Below are 22,165 nucleotides of genomic sequence, written 5' to 3'. Positions count from 1 at the left end.
AAGATGAATATGTAATACATATTATATATAATGTATGTGTTATAAATATATATGACATTTAAAAGGATGAGATAAAAATGTAATTCACGGGATTTCCCCGGTGGTTCAGTGGTTAAGACCCTACCTTCTGATGCAGGGCCATGGGTTCAATCCCTTGGGAAACTAAGGTCTCACATGGCTAGAGTATGGACAAAAATTTTTTAATGTAATTCATAACATTTTAAACAATTTTGGTTATTGACAAATAGTACATAATTTTTCTATAATATATTTTAATTGAAAGCAAAGTGATTGAGTGTCTTATAATGTTTCTAACCTTTTGTGGTATAGCAATTCAAAGCTATGCGTCCAGAGTCATCATGTTTCAATACATGATCTTAAATAGCTGTTGTAACTAAAAAATATTCTTCGTAAGCTTCCTAGACCCATATGGAAGAGGTGCAACTAGGCACTGCTTATTGAATCACAGTAGCTTTTTTCAATCTCATCTGCCAGTTAGGTAAAAGAGTTTTGTTGATAGCTAGTACATACATCTCTATCTTCTGTGATAACAGTCTTTCATGCTAGTTAGAAAGTACTGTGCATCTTAAACTAGGAGAGGTCTCATTTCCTCCAGTTCATACTTCCTTGTTCAGCCTTTCGCCTTGGCGCATGTGCCTGCCTTCAAAACTGTGGTTTGGTTAAAGAGAAGGGAATGGTTTTGCTAATAAGGCTGCAAATGTGCTTGTGTGTGTGTGTGTGTGTGTGTGTGCACACACATGTGTGCACACACATATATATATCCATACCGACATATGTATTTTGAAGCTTGTCAAAAGCACATGAATGAAAATTGGCATTTATCAATTGACCTATGACTTGGAAAAAATTAAAGGTTACATGAACTTTGGGATTTTCCTGGTGGTATGGTGGCTAAGACTCTGCACTCAGTGCAGATGGCCAATGCTGACGGCCCAGATTCCATCCCTGGTCAGGGAATTAGATCCCATGTGCTACAACTAGAGTCTCTGCATGCTGCAACTAAAGACCATGCAAGCCGCAACAAAGACTGAAGATCCCACATGCTGAAACTAAGACCCATTGCAGCCAAATAAATAAATGTTTACACGAACATCTTAAGTGAATTTTTCAGAGTTAATGATACTTGGAGATATGTTAAATTAGAATGAAAAGGGGAGGGGAGGGTGAGAGAGCTAGTGAGAGATGGGAAAAGAATTATTTTCTGCTACAGAAGAAGTAAGATTTACAATATTACCATGTAAGAAGGATAGAGTATGTGAGCAATAAAGATAGAGGTCATGTCTATCTCCTGCCTAAGTACTCCATTTAGAATCTGATCCTTGTATGGTTTCCAAATATATCAGTTGAAACCAAGCATAATGAATGGACCATGATAATTATATGATACGCTTCATATGGTACCTCTCAGAATAGTATAATATCTGGAGCATCATTTATGAGAGGACAGGAATGTCCAAGCCTTTCTCAGCTTATAAGTTGGCTTCATAAACAAAAAGTATCATGAAATGAAATTTAAGCACATCTAATAGTAGTTTTTTTTTTTTTAAGGCAGCCAGAGAAGCTTCGTACTTTCTAGAATCAATCCCATTCTTTTTACAAAAACATGATAGTACAGGTACCTGAATGGATTGCTTTCAACTGATTTTACAGTTGAAGGAGGTAAAATGAACACTCTCAGTTCATAGTGTGAACTTAATTTCAGCAGTTTCTGTGTTTCCCTTAGAGCATCCATCTTAATGGGCTTCCTAGATGGCACTAGTGGTAAAGAACCTGCCTGCAATGCAAGAGATGTATAAGAGACTCGGGTTCAGTCCCTGGGACAGGAAGATCCCCTAAAGGAGGGCATGGCAACCCACTCTAGTGGGTTCTTCATACCTGAAAAATCCCATGGACAAAGAAGCCTGGCGGGCTGTAGTCTGTGGGGTCACAAAGAATCGGACATGACTAAAGCAACTTAGCATGCATGCATGCATCCATCTTATTTATCCAAAGGGGAAAGTTTTGCTTTAATAAAAAGTCAAAGGAGTAAGACTCAAGGTTAGAGATCTGTGATGCCTCAGACCATGTTGGCTCTTAACAGACAAATGTGCAATTGTCCAGTTTGCATGAAACTAAAGAAGCTCTGTGTGTGTGTGTGCTTAGTTCTCAGTTGTGTCTGACTCTTTATGACTCTGGACTGTAGCCTGCCAGGCTCCTCTGTCCATGGGATTTCCCAGGCAAGAATACTGGAGTGGGTTGCCATTTTTTTCTCCAGGGGATCTTCCCAACCCAGGGATCAAACTAGTGTCTCTTATGTCTCCTGCATTGCGGGCAGATTCTTCACCCGCTGAGCCATCAGGGAAGCCATGGTATGAGTAAAGATTTTATTTTAGAGCTGGAGGAAGCCTACTGAGTAGTACAGACAAGGACACAGCTGCAGAGCACTCAAGTTATATATGATCTCATTGTAGGTCTTGCTAGTGGTGAAGCTGGCACTCCTGGGCAGATTTTCCTTCTCTGAGACCAAGCTTTTTCCATGAGTCTTATTACTTTCCCTTCACACAGGGGATAGTTGTAAAAAGGGCAGTGGGCTCGATTCAAGGCACACAACTCTACTTGTGCATGTGCCCAGCAGTCTGCAAAGGCTGCTAACTAGGAACAGTGGCAATGGCCTTGCACTCTAGCACATGTGTATACTCACGTGCTTCAGTCGTGTCCAACTCTTTGCAAGCCTATGGACTATAGCCTGCCGGGCTCCCCTGTCCATGAAATTTTCCAGGTGAGAATTCTGGAATGGGTTACCATTTCCCACTCCTAAACCATCTCCTAACTGTGACAGGAGTTCTGATAACTCAGCTAACTGGTAGCTGTTATCATGCAGTACTTAAGTTATGTTTTAAAGTAATATCAGTAACTTTTTCTAATGGTATCCCAAGTTCCAAACTTCAAGCCTCTACAACAGATATTCTTAACCCAGGCCACCACATTACAGGCATCTGAGCAAGCCTTAAAAATATGAAAGCCTAGAGCCCCGCTCAAGGAAAATGAAATTGTTAGGATATAGCCCAAAATGGTTGGTGGTATTTCTCAAAGGGACCCAAGTGACTCAAATGTGCAGCCACGGTTGAGAATCACCTGGAACTTTCTCCTGCTCTACTTTTAAAGTGTCATTATGAAAGACTCCATTGGAGGTAACACACCAGAGTCACAGCTCATATCTTAGGTCAGTGTACTATCTACACTTTTGTGTCTTTCTTTAGGAAAATTTCCCTAAGACTGTTCTTAAATGTTCTTGTTCAGCAGGATCCCCTGAAGGACTTGCTAAAACACAGATCTGGGCCCTTGCCCAGGGTTCTACTTCAGTTAGGTCTGGGATGAAACTAGAGAATTCGTATTTCACAGGAGATGCTATTGCTGCTGGTCTAGGGGACACACTGAAAGAATTACTACTCTAGGGCCTTCCCTGGTGGTACAGTGGATGGGAATTTGCCTGCTAATATAGGGGACACAGGTTTGATCCCTGGTCTGGGAAAATCCCACATGCCTCGGAACAACTAAGCCTGTACTCCACAGCTATTGAAACCCATGCTCCTAGAGCCTGTGCTTAGCAACAAAACAAGTCATCTCAGTGAGAAGCCCACACACCGCAATGAAGAGTAGCCCCCTGTCTCGTCTCAACTAGAGAAAAGCCTGCCTGAGCAGCAACGAAGACCCAGAACAACCAATAATATATAAATAAATAAATAACAAACAAAAAGTGAAATTAAGTTTTAAAAGGAAAAAAAAAAAACTACTACTCTGAGCAGTTGATAAAGCTCACCAGTTTCCTTCTTCCTTACTGATCTTCCCCATGGAAGGCAAGATTCTTTGACAACTAACTGCCAAGGCCCCTTCTGATCAGTACCTAAATTCTATCAAACGTGCTTCCCTCTTCATAGCTTTAGAGAGGTTCTGGCACATTTCATCAGCTAGACTCTGCCATTTACTTTCAGTTCTTAAAGAGCAGCCCTCTTTCCCTCAAAACAAAGTTTGAATGACTTTGAACAGAGTAACCTTCTAAAGACATGACCTTTTTCCATAAAGGCAGCACAGCTGTAGTTACACCACACTGTCTCTTGATGCCAGGTATATTTTGCTTCTTTTTGCAGTACAAATAAATGGGTAGAAATACCCTTTATTCTCCTTTTTCTAAATGCATTAATAAAAGAAACCTGTTGTTTGTTAATAGGAAATTGATATTCAAAGACTGGGGAACATCAGGGTAAACCTCACATTGGGAAGATGTGAGGATAATTTAAAATGTAGACTAAAAAAGGAAATAACATTTATTGAGTGTCTACTAGGAGCCAAAGTATTATACTTTGTATATTTGTATATTTGTAAATATACAGAGTATATTTAATTCACAAGATGGCAATCTGTGTTTTAGCAAGTGCTCCGGGTAATTCTTATGCAAACGTTTGAAAATCATTAATCTAAAGAAATAAATATTTAACTGCTGGTATTTCAGAAGAAGAAAAAAGGCATTTTAACAGGTCTAGTGAGGTCTCCCCCAAGAGAAACACCTAATGAAAAAACAGGATAGCTGGGAACTTGGGGAGATTATTTGTAGAGGGAGGGGGACAGGAAGTAGCAATGTATAGAACAAAAACAGAAGTCATCTGTTTCAAGCAATCTATGTGTGTGCCCTATTGTGGGGTGCTCACAGAATAGGCTAGTGGACCCTTTCTGGAGGCGTGGAAGAGGGATCCTTTATTTTTTTTTTAATTAAAGTATTCAGTTCAGTTCAGTTCAGTCGCTCAGTCGTGTCCAACTCTGTGCAACCCCATGAATCCCAGCACGCCAGGCCTCCCTCTCCATCACCAACTCCCGGAGTTCACTCAAACTCATGTCCATTGAGTTGCTGATGCCATCCAGCCATCTAATCCTCTGTCCTCCCCTTCTCCTGCCCTGCAATCCCTCCCAGCATCAGTGTCTTTTCCAATGAGTCAGCTCTTCACATGAGGTGGCCAAAGTACTGGAGTTTCAGCTTCAGCATCAGTCCTTCCAATGAACACCCAGGACTGGTTGATTTACAGTGTTATGTTAACTTCTGCTGTACAGCAAAGTGATTCAGATATATATTGGGCTGGCCAGAAAGTTTTTTTGAATTTTCCCATATCTTACTGAAAAATCCAAATGAACTTCAACTTTTTTGGCCTACCCTATGTATGTGGTGTATATATCTCAGTTCAGTTCAGTTCAGTCACTCAGTCATGTCTGACTCTTTGCGACCCCATGGACTGCAGCACACCAGGCTTCCCTGTCCATCACCAACTCCCAGAGCTTGCTCAAACTCATATGCATTGAGTCAGTGATGCCATCCAACCATCTCATCCTCTGTTGTCCCCTTCTCCTCCTGCCTTCAATCTTTCCCAGCATCAGGGTCTTTTCCAATGAGTAAGTTCTTCGCATCAGGTGGCCCAAATATTGGAGTTTCAGCTTCAGCATCAGTCCTTCCAATGAATATTCAGGACTGATTTCCTTTAGGATTGACTGGTTTGATCTCCTTGCTGTCCAAGAGACTTTCAAGACTCTTGTCCAACACCATAGTTCAAAAGCATCAATTCTTTGGTGCTCAGCTCTCTTCATGGTCTAACTCTCATATATATATTCTTTTTCAGATTATTATATTATATTTCAGATTGTATACATATTCTTTTTCAGATCATTTCCATTAAAGATTATTACAAGATATTGAGTATAGTTCCCTTTGCTATAGAGTAGGACTTTATTCTTTATCCATTCTATATATAAAAATTTGCATCTGCTAACCTCAAACTCCCAATCCTTCCCTCCCCCATTCCACTCCCCCTTGGCAGCCACAAGTCTGTTGGAAGTACAATGTTGTAGAGAAAGCCTGACTTGGTGACCCCACATGGCATGGCTTAGTTTCATTGAGTTAGACAAGGCTGTGATCCTCGTGATTAGATTGACTCGTTTTCTGTGATTACGGTTTCAGTGTGTCTGCCCTCTGATGTCCTCTCACAACACCTACCATCTTACTTGGGTTTCTCTTACCTGGGGGTATCTCTTCACGTCTGCCCCAGCACAGCACAGCCGCTGCTCCTTACCTTGGACGAGGAGTATCTCCTCACCACCGCCCCTCCAGACCTTGAACGTGGAGTAGCTCCTCTCAGCCCTCCTGCGCCCATGCAGCCTATGCCAGCAAATTTGGAAAGCTCAGCAGTGGCCACAGGACTGGAAAAGGTCAGTTTTCATTCCAATCCCAAAGAAAGGCAAAGCCAAAGAATGCTAAAACTACTGCACAATTGCACTCATCTCACACACTAGTAAAGTAATGCTCAAAATTCTCCAAGCCAGGCTTCAGCAATACGTGAACCATGAAATTCCAGATGTTCAAGCTGGTTTTAGAAAAGGCAGATGAACCAGAGATCAAATTGCCAACATCTGCTGGATCATGGAAAAAGCAAGAGAGTTCCAGAAAAACATCTATTTCTGCTTTATTGACTATGACAAAGCCTTTGACTGTGTGGATCACAATAAACTGTGGAAAATTCTGAAAGAGATGGGAATACCAGACCTCCTGACCTGCCTCTTGAGAAACCTGTATGCAGGTCAGGAAGCAACAGTTAGAACTGGACATGGAACAACAGACTGGTTCCAAATAGGAAAAGGAATACATCAAGGCTGTATATTGTCACCCTACTTACTTAACTTCTATGCAGAGTAGATCATGAGAAATGCTGGGCTGGAAGAAGCACAAGCTGGAATCAAGATTTCCGGGAGAAATATCAATAACATCAGATATGCAGATGACACCACCCTTATGGCAGAAAATGAAGAGGAACTAAAAAGCCTATTGATGAAAGTGAAAGTGGAGAGTGAAAAAGTTGGCTGAAAGCTCTCAACATTCAGAAAACGAAGATCATGGCATCTGGTCCCACCACTTCATGGGAAATAGATGGGGAAACAGTGGAAACAGTGTCAGACTTTATTTTTCTGGGCTCCAAAATCAGGGCAGATGGTGACTGCAGCCATGAAATTAAAAGACGCTTACTCCTTGGAAGGAAAGTTATGACCAACCTAGATAGCATATTCAAAAGCAGAGACATTACTTTGCCAACAAAGGTCCGTCTAGTCAAGGCTATAGTTTTTCCAGTAGTCACATATGGATGTAAGAGTTGGACTGTGAAGAAAGCTGAGCGCCGAAGAACCGATGCTTTTGAAGTGTGGTGTTGGAGAAGACTCTTGAGAGTCCCTTGGACTGCAAGGAGATCCAACCAGTCCATTCTAAAGGAGATCAGTCCTGGGTGTTCTTTGGAAGGAATGATGCAAAAGCTGAAACTCCAGTACTTTGGCCACCTCATGCGAAGAGTTGACTCATTGGAAAAGACTCTGATGCTGGGAGGGATTGGGGGCAGGAGGAGAAGGGGACGACAGAGGATTAGATGGCTGGATGGCATCACCGATTCGATGGACGTGAGTTTAAGTGAACTCCCGGGAGTTGGTGATAGACAGGGAGGCCTGGTGTGCTGTGATTCATGGGGTCCCAAAGAGTCGGACATGACTGAGCGACTGAACTGAACTGAAGCAAGAAATCGGGCTTGTAGAGAGGGATGGAGAGTACAAAGAAAGGGATGGAGGGAAAACGCCGCCTGAGTCAGACAGATTCAGACTTAATTCCGAAAGTCACTTCCCTAGCTGGTGATCTCAGGGAATTACTTAATCTAACTCAGGTTTTTTCCTTATCTATAAAAGGGGATAATCATACCTACCTCAGAAAATTGTTGAGAGGATTAAAAGAGATAATGACCTGCTTGGCACCCAGTAGGAACTCAATTGTCCAAAGGCAGCTGGCAGACACAGCACTTCCTCCGGCATAATGGAAGGAGTCCTACCTTTTTTCTTTGAGTTGAAGCTTTTCTCGATGGGTTTCTGCTTTTCATTATCTGCTTTGTCTTGTGTGAATAGAAATAACCAAAGAGAAAGAGCGTCCACTTCCCCTGCAAGTAGCTGGGAGTTGGTTAGGTATCAGCTAGCTCTCTCCTCCTGCTCCCAGTCTTTCCAGTCTTTCCTTATAGTGGGGGCCGGGGAGGAGAAGGAGGGGTGAGATGGGGGGTAGGGAGGGGTGGGGTGCTGCCACAGGCGTGTCTGTGTAACTCTTCCAACACTCAGCCAGCTCTGCTGGTAGACTCAGCCTTAATTAGTCATTTAGCAAGCATAACTCAGCAAATCTGTGTTTTAAGTAGAACTACTATCCTATACAGAACTTAATTTCTCTCTTTCCCATTTTGCCTCAAGAAGGTAAAATGGACTCTTCAGGACGGAGGAGGATTAGGTCTTATTTTTTCTTCAACCTGCCTGATTTGGATTGGGGAATTTTTAAAGTAAATACTTATGATGCATAGATGAATTCTGCATGCCAGCTACCTGTCAAGTGTAGCAAGTCCTCAGCCAGCTACTGCATTAGGTTTTGGTTTAAAGCCACTCTAAATGATTTATTGTTTTTAAATTATTTACGTGGTATTATCTCTTTCCTGCAAAATGCAAAAGTACTGTCAGGAGCAACACAGCAGCAAGATTATGAATGGAGCTACAAGTAAATCAGGGTAATTAGAAGCCTCAAGTTGCGAATACTGACAAGTTCTCCACCAGCCACCACTTCACTGATGATAATAAAATTTGCATGATTTCCTGACATTATACTTACCACATATTTTCATTGCACGCTCACTATAATTACTTAGGGCATGATCTCACACTCATGGCAAGCAGAACTCTCACTGAACCCAGCCATGACTATTACAGATGCTTAGAAATGAAGCGAATGGAATTAAGGGAAGAGTTCCCTACATAGCTTTAGGGATCTGTGATGTATCAACTGAATTTTGACAGCTAAGAAAAAGGGAAATATTCTCAACAACTCCTCAGCTACAATCAGGTCACACTTTAATGAGACAAAGGTATCACAACAACAGGATGCAGGTCCTGAGTTTTATGATAATTGATTCCTACCATTTGTTTTTGGTTCTTTGATGTAAAACTTAAAAAATTAAAGATGGCATTAATCCCTGATATCTAGATGTAACTACAGAAAGTAAAATGGTGTGTCATTCACCAAAAATCAGAATGGACAAGTTAAAAAAAGGATTCGATACCCTAAAAGATCAGTGGGCATCTCCAGATATACAAGGTGGTATCAGTTCAGTTCAGTTCAGTTCAGTCGCTCAGTTGTGTCTGACTCTTTGTGACCCCATGAATCGCAGCACACCAGGCCTCCCTGTCCATTACCAACTCCCGGAGTTCACCCAGACTCACATCCATTGAGTCAGTGATGCCATCCAGCCATCTCATCCTCAGTCGTCCCCTTCTCCTCCTGCCCCCAATTCCTCCCAGCATCAGAGTCTTTTCCAATAAGTCAACTCTTTGCATGAGGTGGCCAAAGTACTGGTGTTTCAGCTTCAGCATCAGTCCTTCCAAAGAAATCCCAAGGCTGATCTCCTTCAGAATGGACTGGTTGGATCTCCTTGCAGTCCAAGGGACTCTTAAGAGTCTTCTCCAACACCATGTCATTCAATATTTGTAATCCTTATCCAATTACTCATTTTTGTTACTTCTCATTTTGTTACATCTCTTCTATATACCAGCACATGGACTCACAAACTTCTAACATGCAGAGTCAGGAAGTCAAATTTACATCTGACTATTTGCTCTTCTTTTCTAAACCCTAGACACCCCAACCCACCTCCTATAACTCTCAATAGAGGGAAGCATTTAGGTTTTGAATGATGTAATATATAACAGAATTTCAAGGATGAACACACTGTTTAAGCTAAAACTTGGGGAAGACAGGGGCAAAAAACAAACCTGATTTGACTCTCAACTTTGCCTTGTGATCCTGGAAGATTTAATCCCCCAGCCTCAGTTTCATCAACCCGAAAAGGGGGAAATTACACACTCCATATGGTGATTATGAGGGCTAAAGAGATAGGGTGAAAGCCCTGAGCACTGTAGCTGGACTATAAGAAGTAATGGTCAATTATGAAGGAAAAGACAGAGTTAATTATCCAGAAATGGCCTTATTTCATAGGTGTTTTAGTGAATCCACATAGAATGGAAAGCCTTACTATGGAAAGTTAAGAGTTTGAGTTAAGAGAAAACTACCAGACAGCAAGAAAAGGATCCTTATTTTCTAGAATTTAATAACACTTCAGTTCAGTTCAGTTCAGTTGCTCAATCGTGTCTGACTCTTTGCGACCCCATGAATCGCAGCACACCAGGCCTCCCTGTCCATCACCAACTCCTGGAGTTCACTCAGACTCACATCCATTGAGTCAGTGATGCCATCCAGCCATCTCATCCTCTGTCATCCCCTTTTCCTCCTGCCCCCAATCCCTCCCAGCATCAGAGTCTTTTCCAATGAGTCAACTCTTCACATGAGGTGGCCAAAGTACTGGAGTTTCAGCTTTAGCATCATTCCTTCCAAAGAACACCCAGGGCTAATCTCCTTTAGAATGGACTGGTTTGATCTCCTTGCAGTCCAAGGGACTCTCAAGAGTCTTCTCAAACAACACAGTTCAAAAGCATCAATTCTTCGGTGCTCATCTTTCTTTACAGTCCAACTGTCATATCCATACATGACTACTGGAAAAACCATAGCCTTGACTAGACAGACCTTTGTTGGCAAAGTAATGCCTCTGCTTTTCAATATGCTATCTAGGTTGGCCATAATCAGATGTTTAAAAAAAAAAGAGAGAATTTTAGTAAAGAGTCACCTTTCCCCCACCATGTAAAGCAACTTTGTGGCATAGCAATAAAAACAACTTAGTTGAGACAAGCATATTTTTTTCTGAGTCCAAGCTCCCTTTGCTCACTGCATGATAGGTCAATTAATTCAGCTAACTGAGAAGATGGCAGACTAATATCTCAAAATAATCATCTTATCAGGGTCTGGATGCCAGGTTCTTTTATAGAACAGAGAGTGGGGGGAGGTGAGGAGGTAAAATTTTTAAACGGCCATTTATCTTACAAATATCTCCTTGAATGGCTAGCTTTGGGGAGAGAATGTGTTAATTTTTTCCTTCCTGTATCCATCCACAGATGGACAGGATCCTGAACAAAGACATAATGGTTTAACCTTTAGGCAGAGGTTTCAGAGCTCCCCAAGGCAGGTCTTTATGTGTAAACAGTATCCTTTTAGTGAAAAAAGCAACAGGAAGAAATGTTAAAGTGAAAGCAGCAGATCCAATATGGAGTCAGCTCTTCCCTGTAACAATATCTCACTGGAAATTATCAATCCAAATCATACTACTCCCAAACCTAGAGATATATACTGGTAAATTTCTGATGTGGTGAAATTCATGTAGTATCCCCAGATCTTGGTCTGGCTGTGATCAAACTTACAACCATGGTTACTGGACTTACCTGCTCTAAAACTGTTACAATGCAGATATCTCTTCGCTTTGTGTGACTATGTTGGGGCGGTGGGGGGTGGGAGGGGGAGTTGCTTTTGTAATGGAAAGATATATGAACTTGTAATAACATATATGCAATCTTTAGAAAAGTGGAATAAAAATCCATTGTAAATAGTTTGGGTTAATTACCCTAAAAGATTACATCAAGCTCTGCGGTAGGTTTACTCATCTTTAATTATATCCATTTTTAGACCAGTAGTAACTTATGAGATTTCTGGAATGTGTTTAGTAATCCACTGAGGAGACTGACTCAGAGTCATAGAAGAAAGATTTTCAGTGTGTCCAATTGCCGTGACTGTTGACTTTTATCACTTGTTACCCACACTTTCACATGAATAGAGAATGCATCAAAAGTACATAGTTTAATTAGCACAATAGTAAGCATGAAGCTATTATGTAGATGAGACATATTTTTTATTGGATGACATGAGTGGTCATAATTTCTGCTAAAAATATGTGTCATTTTTCCTAAAGCGCCCTTTCCTTTGCCCTCTACTGTGTTTTGAAGACAAAACAGACCATCTTTTGTAGAATTCAGCCATCCACTCATTTTGTTGTTGTTGATAACAATAGTGTTCTCATTTCTCCCACTCAAGATATGTGGGAAATGAATCTTAGCTCTCTCAGAGAAAAGATCACAAGCTTTCTGAATGAATACCTCACTATTTGAATGTGTGGCTTATCACCGAAATATTGAAGCATGTCTTAAGGTCAGTTCCTTTGAGGGCTATTACTATGGTTTTCCATTTCAGTGAGATTTTCAAAAAATGACTAAAATTATAAGTAATATAGTAGCTGGTCAATCACCATGTTTACAACTAGTGAGTTTTATGTGATTTTAAAAGCTTAAATTTGGATAGTGCCTTAGAAGCAATTTAAGAGGCAACTTCCTACATCTTACTATAAATATTTCTCTTTGTCTTGTTTTTTGTCACATTTGTATTTAAAACAGTCATGTTTTTCTCCCTCTTTCTTTTAATTTGGAAATAATTCACTATAAGAAAGAAAAATAAGTCTTAAAAGAGAATTGGGTTTCTATATCAGTAGATTGATAGACGCTGTATTAGGAAGTGTGATTTATTTTGAGAAAGTCAAACTGAAAACAAGATTTAAATCTAGTGAAGTCACTAAGTCATGTCCAACTCTTGACGACCCCATGGACAGGCTCCTCTGTCCATGGAATTCTCCAGACCAGAATACTGGTGTGGAGAACCTTTCTTCTTCAAGGGATCCCAACCCAAGGATTGAACCCAGGTCTCCTGGATTGCAGGTGGATTCTTTACCAGCTGAGCCACAAGGGAAGCCCAAGAATACTGGAGTAGGTAGCCTATCCCTTCTCCAGGGGATCTTCCCAACCCAGGAATCAAACCGGGGTCTCCTAAATTGCAGGCAGATTCTTTACCAACTGAGCTATCAGGGAAGCCCCTTAAATCTAGTAGGAGAGTTTAAAGTTTTGGTTACCTATGAATTGAAATAATTCATCAACTCCTTCAACCCTACAGTGGAATGTTGTTAAAAGACCTTGGAGAGCTGGCCTGTACCAGCAAAGAAAGTAAGGAAATCATTGGCAATTTGTTTCATTCATTCAATTAACTGTATTGATTAAACTAACCATGTCTTATACACATTCTCTCCCCTTCTCCCCTCATAGTGTGTAATTATTATTAAGTAGATTATTCCTGAGTGCACACATGTTCTATGTGTTCTTACAGAAGACTTTGCCTTACTCCTCTTCTCCCACTAGAGCCTTCCTAAAGGAAGCTTACAGAGGTCTGTGGAGTTCTGGTAGAAGAATAGTGTTCTCCACAATATCATTTACAACCTGAACAGTGGTTCAGCCTTAAATGCAGCCAACTAGGAAACTGGGCTGAAGGGGAAACAGAGAAAACCCAGCTGTGATGGTTAATTTTACATGTCAACTCGGGGATCACAGATGACTGGTTAAAAAATTATTTCTAAAAATGTGTTAGCATGTTTCCAGGCAAGATTAATGTTTGAATGGGCTGACTGAATAAAGAAGATCACCTTCTCTGGTGTAAGTGGTATCATTCAATCCACCAAGAGCCCATAGAGTAGCAAGAGATGAAGGGTAAATTCCCTCTCTCTCTTTGAAACGGATCATCTATCCTTCCCTGCCCTCAGACATCAGTGCTCCTGATTTTAGATGTTTGGACTTAGATTGAATTGTACCATTGGCTTTCCTGTTTCTCCAAATTGCAGATAACAGATCCTGAGACTTCTCAGCCTCCATAATCACATGAGCCAATTCCTATGTAAACAAATAGATCCTACTGGTTCTGTTTCTCTAGAGCAGAGGTCGCCAACCCTCTGGACCATGGACCATGAGATGCAACCAAAATGAGGTTATGGAGTAGACTGGACATAAGCAACACACTTCAAGTGTCACTGTATCCCATCACTCCCAGATGGGATTGTCTGGTTGCAGGAAAACAAGCTCAGGGCTCCCACTGATTCTGCATTATGGTGAGTTGTACAATTATTTCATTAATATCACAATGTAATAATAATAGAAATGAAGTGTATAATAAATGTAATGAGCTTGAATCACCCTGAAACCATCCTCTGCCTCCATCCATGGAAAAAATGTCTTCCACTAAACCAGTACCTTATGCCAAAAAGGTTGGGGACCACTGTTCTACAGAACTAATACACCAGCTCATATTTCTGGGAAACTTTATGAATCATCAAATTAAGCCCCATTTAAAGGTCCAAGCCCTTCCAGTTAATTCATGGCAGGGCTAAGATTAGGACACAGACTCACATCTGCCAGTTGCCACTTTTCCTGTTACAAGCAGTACACCCAATGGGTCCCCCAATAGAGAATGTACATAGCAAATGGAACAACTAACAGAAGTCTTCTTTAGTCATTTTTATAGATTTGCACACAGTACATGTTTGATGGCTGCTCTTGTGGCTCAGATGGTAAAGAGTCCACCTACAATGTAGGAGACCCGGGTTCAATCTATGGGTCACAAAGATCCCCTGGAGCAGAGCATGACAATCCATTCCAATATTCTTGCCTAGAGAATCCCATGGACAGAGAAGCCTGGTGGGCTAAAGTCTATGGGGTTGCATAGAGGCAGACAAGATTAAGCGACTAACACACACACACATGTTCAATAAATATCATCTGATAATAAAATACATGGCTTCTTAACTATAATAAAATGATAGTTTATGTGTCAATCTACTTTATATTTTTATTTGAGGCTGAACTGTGTGATTTGAAGCTGATATTATTTAATAATAATAATGGGTATTTGACCTTCAAAATGAAATAAAGCATGACTCAAACTCTTAACTTATTGAATCCATTGATATAGCATTTAAAATTTCAATCTGTACAGCACTGTCAGTGAAAGACTTTGGAGTGAAGTTATCTAAGTCATATCCTCATGTCTTTTTCCAATGCAAGTATCACCACAAAGAGACAAAGCATTTCAAAAATGATCAGATTAAAGATAATTCAGTTCAGTTCTGTTCAGTTCAGTCACTCAGTCAAGTCCGACTCTTTGTGACCCCATGAATTGCAGCACGCCAGGCCTCCCTGTCCATCACCAACTCCATAACTGGAATGTACCAAAGATAATTGGTAATGTTTAAAAATAAGGGTTAATATCAGAAAATACAAGACAGAAGCTTGCCTGGGATAATAGAAAATACATTATAATTTATGCCTAAGGCTTCAATCTTTTGCTTCATCTATAATTCTTTTGCTATATATTTGTTATATATATATATATGTATGTATATCTCCATATAGTTATATGTATTTATATTTGCACAAATATATGGATATACTTGGGGCTTCCCTGGTGGCTCAGCACAGTTTATATACCTTAAATGTTTAAGAAATATATAAATATGTCATTTTACCTTAAAAAAGTTTTAAGTTTGCTTATAGTTAAGCTTCCAGGGTGAGTAACAGAGACAGATCCATAGAAAAAAATGTGAGACGATACTTATATCATAAAAGAGAGCTGAGAGGAACTGCCCTGGTAGTCCAGTGATTGATTCTGAGCTCCCAGTGCAAGGGGTCTGGGTTCCATCCCTGATCAGGGAACTAGATCCCATATGCCATGACCAAGACGTGGTGGAGCCAAAGAAATAAAAATAAATATTAAATAAAAATTTTTAAAAGAAGAGGAAAAAATACCAAAAAGGCTGAGAGGAGAAAGGAGAGCACAGGACTGTGTGATAGAGTGGCTGTTGGAAGAGATGTGGCTTCTGAGTTTTCAAGTGGTTTGTCCTAGTTGGCTGGGGCTGCCATCACAAAAGCCTACAGACTGGATGACTTAAACAGAAATTTATTTCCTCATAGTTCAAGACTGAGGTTCAAGCCCACTCAGCTTCTGGTAAAGGCTCTCCTTCTGGCTTCAGCGGATTGCCTGCTGTGTCCTTTTTTCTGTGTGTGCGCATGCGCATGTATCCGTAAGGGGTGGGGAGAGCTCTCTGCCGCCTTTTCCTCTTCTTATTAGGGCATCATTCTTATATGAGATCTATTAGAGTAGGGCCGCACTCTTATACATCTGTTTAAACTTAATTATCTTCTTAAAGGCCCTATTTTTAAATACACTGGGGGCTAGAACTTCCAACATATGTATGTGCGGGAGACACAATTCCGTCCATAAAATGTTTGAAGGTGGTGCTCTGAATCAGGTGGAAAGTTGTAAACCCAGATGTGGACAGATGTAGCTTGCTGACTTCATGAGAAGTGTGCAGTATATATTATGCACATCGATGCAATTTGGTTCATCTGAAATACAGAATATTTCTCCCGGATGAAATTACTTATCAGTTCAGTTCAGTCACTCAGTCGTGTCCGACTCTTTGCAACCCCATGAATTGCAGCACGCCAGGCCTCCTTGTCCATCACCAACTCCCAGAGTTCACTCAAACTCATGTCCATCGAGTCGGTGATGCCATCCAGCCATCTCATCCTCTGTCGTCCCCTTCTCCTCCTGCCCCCAATCCCTCCCAGCATCACAGTCTTTTCCAATGAGTCAACTCTTCGCATGAGGTGGCCAAAGTATTGGAGTTTCAGCTTTAGCATCAGTCCTTGCAGTGAACACCCAGAACTGATCTCCTTTAGAATGGACAGGTTGGAATTACCTATAGGCAAACACAAATTCACCTTTTGTTCAAGTTGTTCCTTTTTGTATCCATCAAATTGGAACAAATTAGCATTTTTCAAAAGAAGACTTGCAACAAAATGGATAGTATGTGTTCATTCAATCAGTAAACATGGGGTGACTCCTATGTGCCAGGTACATTGCCTGGTGCCTGAGATACCACAGTGAATAAACCCAACAGGGTGGCTTCTTCCTTCAAGGTGCTTACATTCTACTGGGAGGAGACAACTATTTACAATCCCCTTGGGAATCCAGTAAACACAAGAAGGACTTAACATCATTGAGGAGTGTGTAACATGTGCTTAAAGAAACTAAGGAGGAGATGATGGAGGAGCTCAGGAAGAGGTTTTAAACAGCACCATCATGGAGGACAGATCTCAGGAGAAAGAGAATGCAACTGGTGAAGAACTCAAGGGAAGGCATTCCCGGCCATTGTGGCTGGAGTAGAAAGAGTGAGGCTGGCCGAGGGTGGAGATGTGATGGAAGAGTGAAGAAGGGACCAGGTTCATTCTAGTGGGTGGAGAAGCTACTCAAGAGTTCTAAGCAGCTCAGTGACAGCACTTAAGTTTTAAAAATTTTACTCTGACTTCTCTGTCAAATCCATTCTTATGAGACAAAGATAGACCTGTTGAGAGGCTGTAGGGGTAAATGAAATGAAAAGTGAGGGTGGCTTGGACTGAGGTATAGAGTAGAGAGAGGGGTGGTAGGAATAAGGATTTATTTTGAAAGTTTGGGCAAAAGGAGTTACTGGTAGATTGATGAGGGTTAGGATGAGGATTATGAAGGAAAGAGGAGGCACAAGAATTATTCCTAGATTTTTGGCTCACATCACTAAATATATCATCATGCTGTTTATTAAACTGTGCAAGCCTGGAAGCTTAACCGGTTAAGGAACAAGAGTTGAGTTGTTTTGGACATACTAAGGTTGAAATTCCTGTTAGACATCCAAGGAGCAATGTCAAGGAGGCTGTTGACTGTGTGAGCCTGGCACTCTGGGAGAGATTGAGGCTGGAGATTTCAATTGGAGAGTCATCAGCATACAGATGGTTTTTTAAAGGAGAGATGAGATTACACAGGGAGTGAGTTTGAGAGAGAAAGAGAGAGTAGAAAAGAGCCAAAACCTGAGCCCTGAGGAACTGCAAGCTTTAGAAGTCAGGTGCAAGAGAAGTTAGCCAAAGAGATGAGGAAGAAGGAGCCACTGACCTAGCAAACCTACCAGGAGAATGTGGCACTTTGGAAAATAACTAAAAAATGTATTTCATGAAGGAGGGAGTAACAAACTTTCTAAGAGACTTTCAGAAATGTTGGTGATAAATCACAAAATGATTACACTCCTTGTATAATTTTAGGAAAATGCAGTCCATTCAGCATAAAACATACAAACAAGCAGACTGACAGCTAATATCTTGGTGGAGTGAAAGGTTGATGCCTTTAGATCCCACTTTGAATAAATAATAATTCAGAGTTTGTATAGCCACCGAAACTTCTGAATTTGGCATTGTTTATGAGTGTAAAGGTTTTTATGACCATGAGAATGTTGAACTGTGATCCCCCAAATGTGGAAAGACAAATTTCTAGATCTCTTCGTGTTCTTCTGTAAGTTATTTTTGTAACTCAAGGTACTTCTTGATGTTTATTGACCATAATACCTTCTCCAAAAGGTCCATATAGTCAAAATTATGGTTTTTCCAGTAGTCATGTACAGATGTGAGAATTGGACCATAAAGAAGGCCGAGCGCTGAAGAATTGAGGCTTTTGAACTGTGGGGCTGGAGAAGACTCTTGAGAGTTCTTTGGACTACAAGGAGATCAAATCAGTCAATTCTAAAGGAAATCAACCATGAATATTCATTGGAAGGACTGATGCTGCAGCTGAATCTCCAAAACTTTGGCCACTTCATGCAAGAGCTGACTCATTGGAAAAGACTCTGATGCTGGGAAAGATTGAAGGCAGGAGGAGAAGGGAACGACAGAGGAACGAGATGGTTGGATGACATCACTGACTCAATGGACATGAGTTTGAGCAAACTCTGGGAGATAGTGAAGGACAGGGAAGCCTGCTGTGCTGCAGTCCATGGGGTTCCAAAGAGTCAGTCACGACTTAGCGAATGAATAACAACAACAATCTTTTCCTGAAGAATGGATTATCTGGAAATAATCTTAAGCTACTTCAGAGTAGTACACAGGTTTATTGGGGAGTCCTCTTGAGAGTAACATCCATAAGTATAGTTGCCAAACCTCATAAATAAAAATACAGAGTGCCCATGCAATATTTGAATATACTAAAACATTGTTTATACCTGGGATTTTAATTAAACTGAATGTGTTGTATTTTATCTACATCCTTCCCTGTAAGGAAGTGAAGAAGCTAGTATGATCCTCCATTTTTATTACAAATTCTGGCAAGAGGGATAGGCTATTGAATCTCTGAAACAGCAAATCACTGTCCTCATGGTGTCCCTGGGAGTGGGTATAACCTTGGATGGGACAGTTCCCTAAGGGCCAAAGGGCACATTTCCAGCAGCTGGGAAATGAATGTCATAGCACTGAAGAAGGAATCTGTGTAGAACAATACAGGGGCCAAGGTTCAAATGCCAACAATTTATTAACTATTCATTTCCCTTTAGGTGTTTTAGCTGTGTGTCTAAATAGGTTGTGCTGTGCTCAGTCTCTTCAGTCACATCCCACTCTGTTGGACCCCATGAACTGTAGCCTGCCAGGCTCCTCTGTCCATGGGATTCTCCAGGCAAGAGTACTGGAGTGGGTTGCCATACCCTTATCCAGGGAATCTTTCCAACCCAGGGATAGAATGTGAGTCTCCTGAATTACAGGCAAATTCATTATCATCTGAACCACCAGGGAAGCCCCAAGGAGACAAGAACCCTTTCCCATCTGGGTGCCTGCCTTTGGGAAATTCTGAGAGTTTCCTTCCTAAATGGAAGATGACATTCTACATTACCTCAACAGTGAAATGGAAAAGGAAATGGCAACCCACTCCAGTACTGTTGTCTGGGACATCCCATGGACAGAAGAGCCTGGTAGGCTACAGTCTATGGGGTCACACAGAGTCAGACACGACTGAGCACACACACACCCACACACTCAACAGTGAAAGCCCTGTTAAGAAGTCCATGAGGCCTCTATTTCTCTCTGAATCTGCAACCTCACCTCTTACGAATGCTTCCTTCCATTAACCCTTGAGTGAGTCACACTGATGCTGGATGATAATCCTCTTGATGGACTTGCTCCGTCTCCCAGAATGAGTGTTGACATGAAGAATTCTGCAGATCCCCTACAGCCAGACCAATGATCCCAAATGTTAACCACATTGGATCCTGCCTGCACTTTCCGCCTCCGGCTCCACACCCACCTTTCCACCCACAGCACAAAGCTGTGAGCACCGAGTCAGACACTAGCAGGGTGGTCCTCTGAGCACACCCTGGGGGCAAGAGACATGAAATATTTATTGACTGCAGGCCAGCGTTACAGGAACGCTGGCTGGAAGCACTGCAAGGGTGCCTCTGTAATATCCAAGGTAGATGCAGCAACACTTGCCAACCCCCTCACATGTCTTGGAGGAGGTTGCTTTGCTCTAATCCTTGCAGCCCCCAAAGGAGTGGCTATTTTCAGAAGGAGCTGATATAATCCTTTAAGACCAACGGTGGGAGGTAGTGTGTGTATGTGTATTGGGTGGGTGTATGTGTGTGTTTTAAGTGCTAAATGGTTAACAATTGTCCAGCTTCCTGCAGACAGGTAGAAAAGAGCTGAAAAGTTACGGCAGACTCAGGGCTACTTTCCCCTTTCAATTTTTTAACCCACACATGTTCTATCCCAGGGACGTCTACATCATGAGAAATATATCAGATGCTGAGAAGCACAAGTCCGTTTTTCCCTTTCTAAGCAATACTGAAATTAGATGGCCGTTGATCTTCCAATCTCAGCTATCGGGTCAGTGTTGTGACAGATAGAATTAGAGGTTTCCGTAGAAAAATGTGGAGCTTCCCAAGTGGCACCAGTCCTAAAGAACCCACCTGCCAATGCAGGAGACAAAAGAGATGCTGGTTTGATCTGTGTGTCGGAAAGATCCCCTGGAGAAGGGCATGGCAACCTGCTCCAGTATTCTTGCCTGGAAAAGTCTATGGACAGAGAAGCCTGGCAGGCTACAGTCCATAAGGTCACCAAGAGTCGAACACGACTGAAGCACTTAACATGCATGTAGAAAAATATACCTCCTGCTTCCCATGCTCTATTGGGTTCCTGATTATCTTTCAATGATGTATTGTTGTTTAGTCACCAAGTCGTGTCTGACTCTTTCGCGACCGCCGTGGGCTGTAGTGACCGCATGAGCTGTAGCCCCCCGGTCTCCTCTGTCCATGTGATTCTCCAGGCAAAAACACTGGGGTGGGTTGTCACGCCCTCCTCCAGAGAATCTTCCCGACCCAGGGATCGGGACCCGTGTCTCCTGCATCTTCTACATCGGCAGGTGGTTCTTTACAGCTGTGCCACCTGGGAACCCCTCCCTTAGGTGGCAGTGAGATCTTGTGGTTTGTGTCTGTGCCAGTGCCAGGCTCTGTGTCTTTTTCTCATTTGTCCTCCTGCTGTGCAGATGGTAAAGGCTGAGGATCTTAGACAACACAATTACTAAGGTGAAAACAAACTCTTTCTCAGAGCTGACCCAGTTTTAGAACTCAGTGACATAACAAATGTGGCAACAGAAATGGGCATGGCATTCCTCCTAATCATCATTTAGAGGAACTGCAGGTCTCAGAGGAGATTTATAGGAGTCATTGGCATGACTGCCATTCTTTCATTACCTAAACAGAAAACATGTTTTCACCCCTTTGTAATGCATCTTGTATGAAAAAAAGAGAGAGAAGAGAAAGAGAGAGAACAAATAGAGAACATACAATTTTCAACTGCTTTTCTCTTCTAGAATTTAAACACGTTCTGTCTCATTTTCTATTAGGATGGTGACTGTTAGGGAGGTCTTGGTATCGCCTCTTCCGGTACACTGAATAGTACATTTCCCCTTGCTTTCAGAGGCCTTTTCTGGAGAAGAATGTAGAACAACTAGCAAACTTTAAAAAATGTAAATATATAACATGTCTCAAAGCATGGAGACAGGTTATGGAATGCACACCTCCCCCAAAGAGAGCCTGATGGTCAACGAAGCGGAGCTGTGGAAGCCGAGCCATAATTGCACTCCGGAGAGTAAAAGACACTGTGTTGCCTCCTCAGCAGAAATTCACCTCCCTGTAGGAAAATCTGATAAATTTCCCAGTTTCCCACAGAGGGGATGACAGAGAATTTAATGAGAAACACATTGGAACTGGACCTGTCACTGTGTGATTATGCATTCACTAATCTCTCTGTAGGGTACAGAAAAACACGGATTTCACTGAGAGAGTTTATCTGCGAAAAGGAGGAGGGGCAAGGGAAGCATCAAGAAACAAATTACCAAAAAGTAATGTCTTCACTCTCCCACTGATACCTACTGACATCCCACTGGACTGCTGGTTTGGCCTGCAAACTGCCA

This window comes from Bos indicus x Bos taurus, chromosome 6, assembly GCF_003369695.1.
Source record: "Bos indicus x Bos taurus breed Angus x Brahman F1 hybrid chromosome 6, Bos_hybrid_MaternalHap_v2.0, whole genome shotgun sequence".
Lineage (NCBI taxonomy): Eukaryota > Metazoa > Chordata > Mammalia > Artiodactyla > Bovidae > Bos > Bos indicus x Bos taurus.
Note: the sequence above shows the minus strand (reverse complement) of the source record.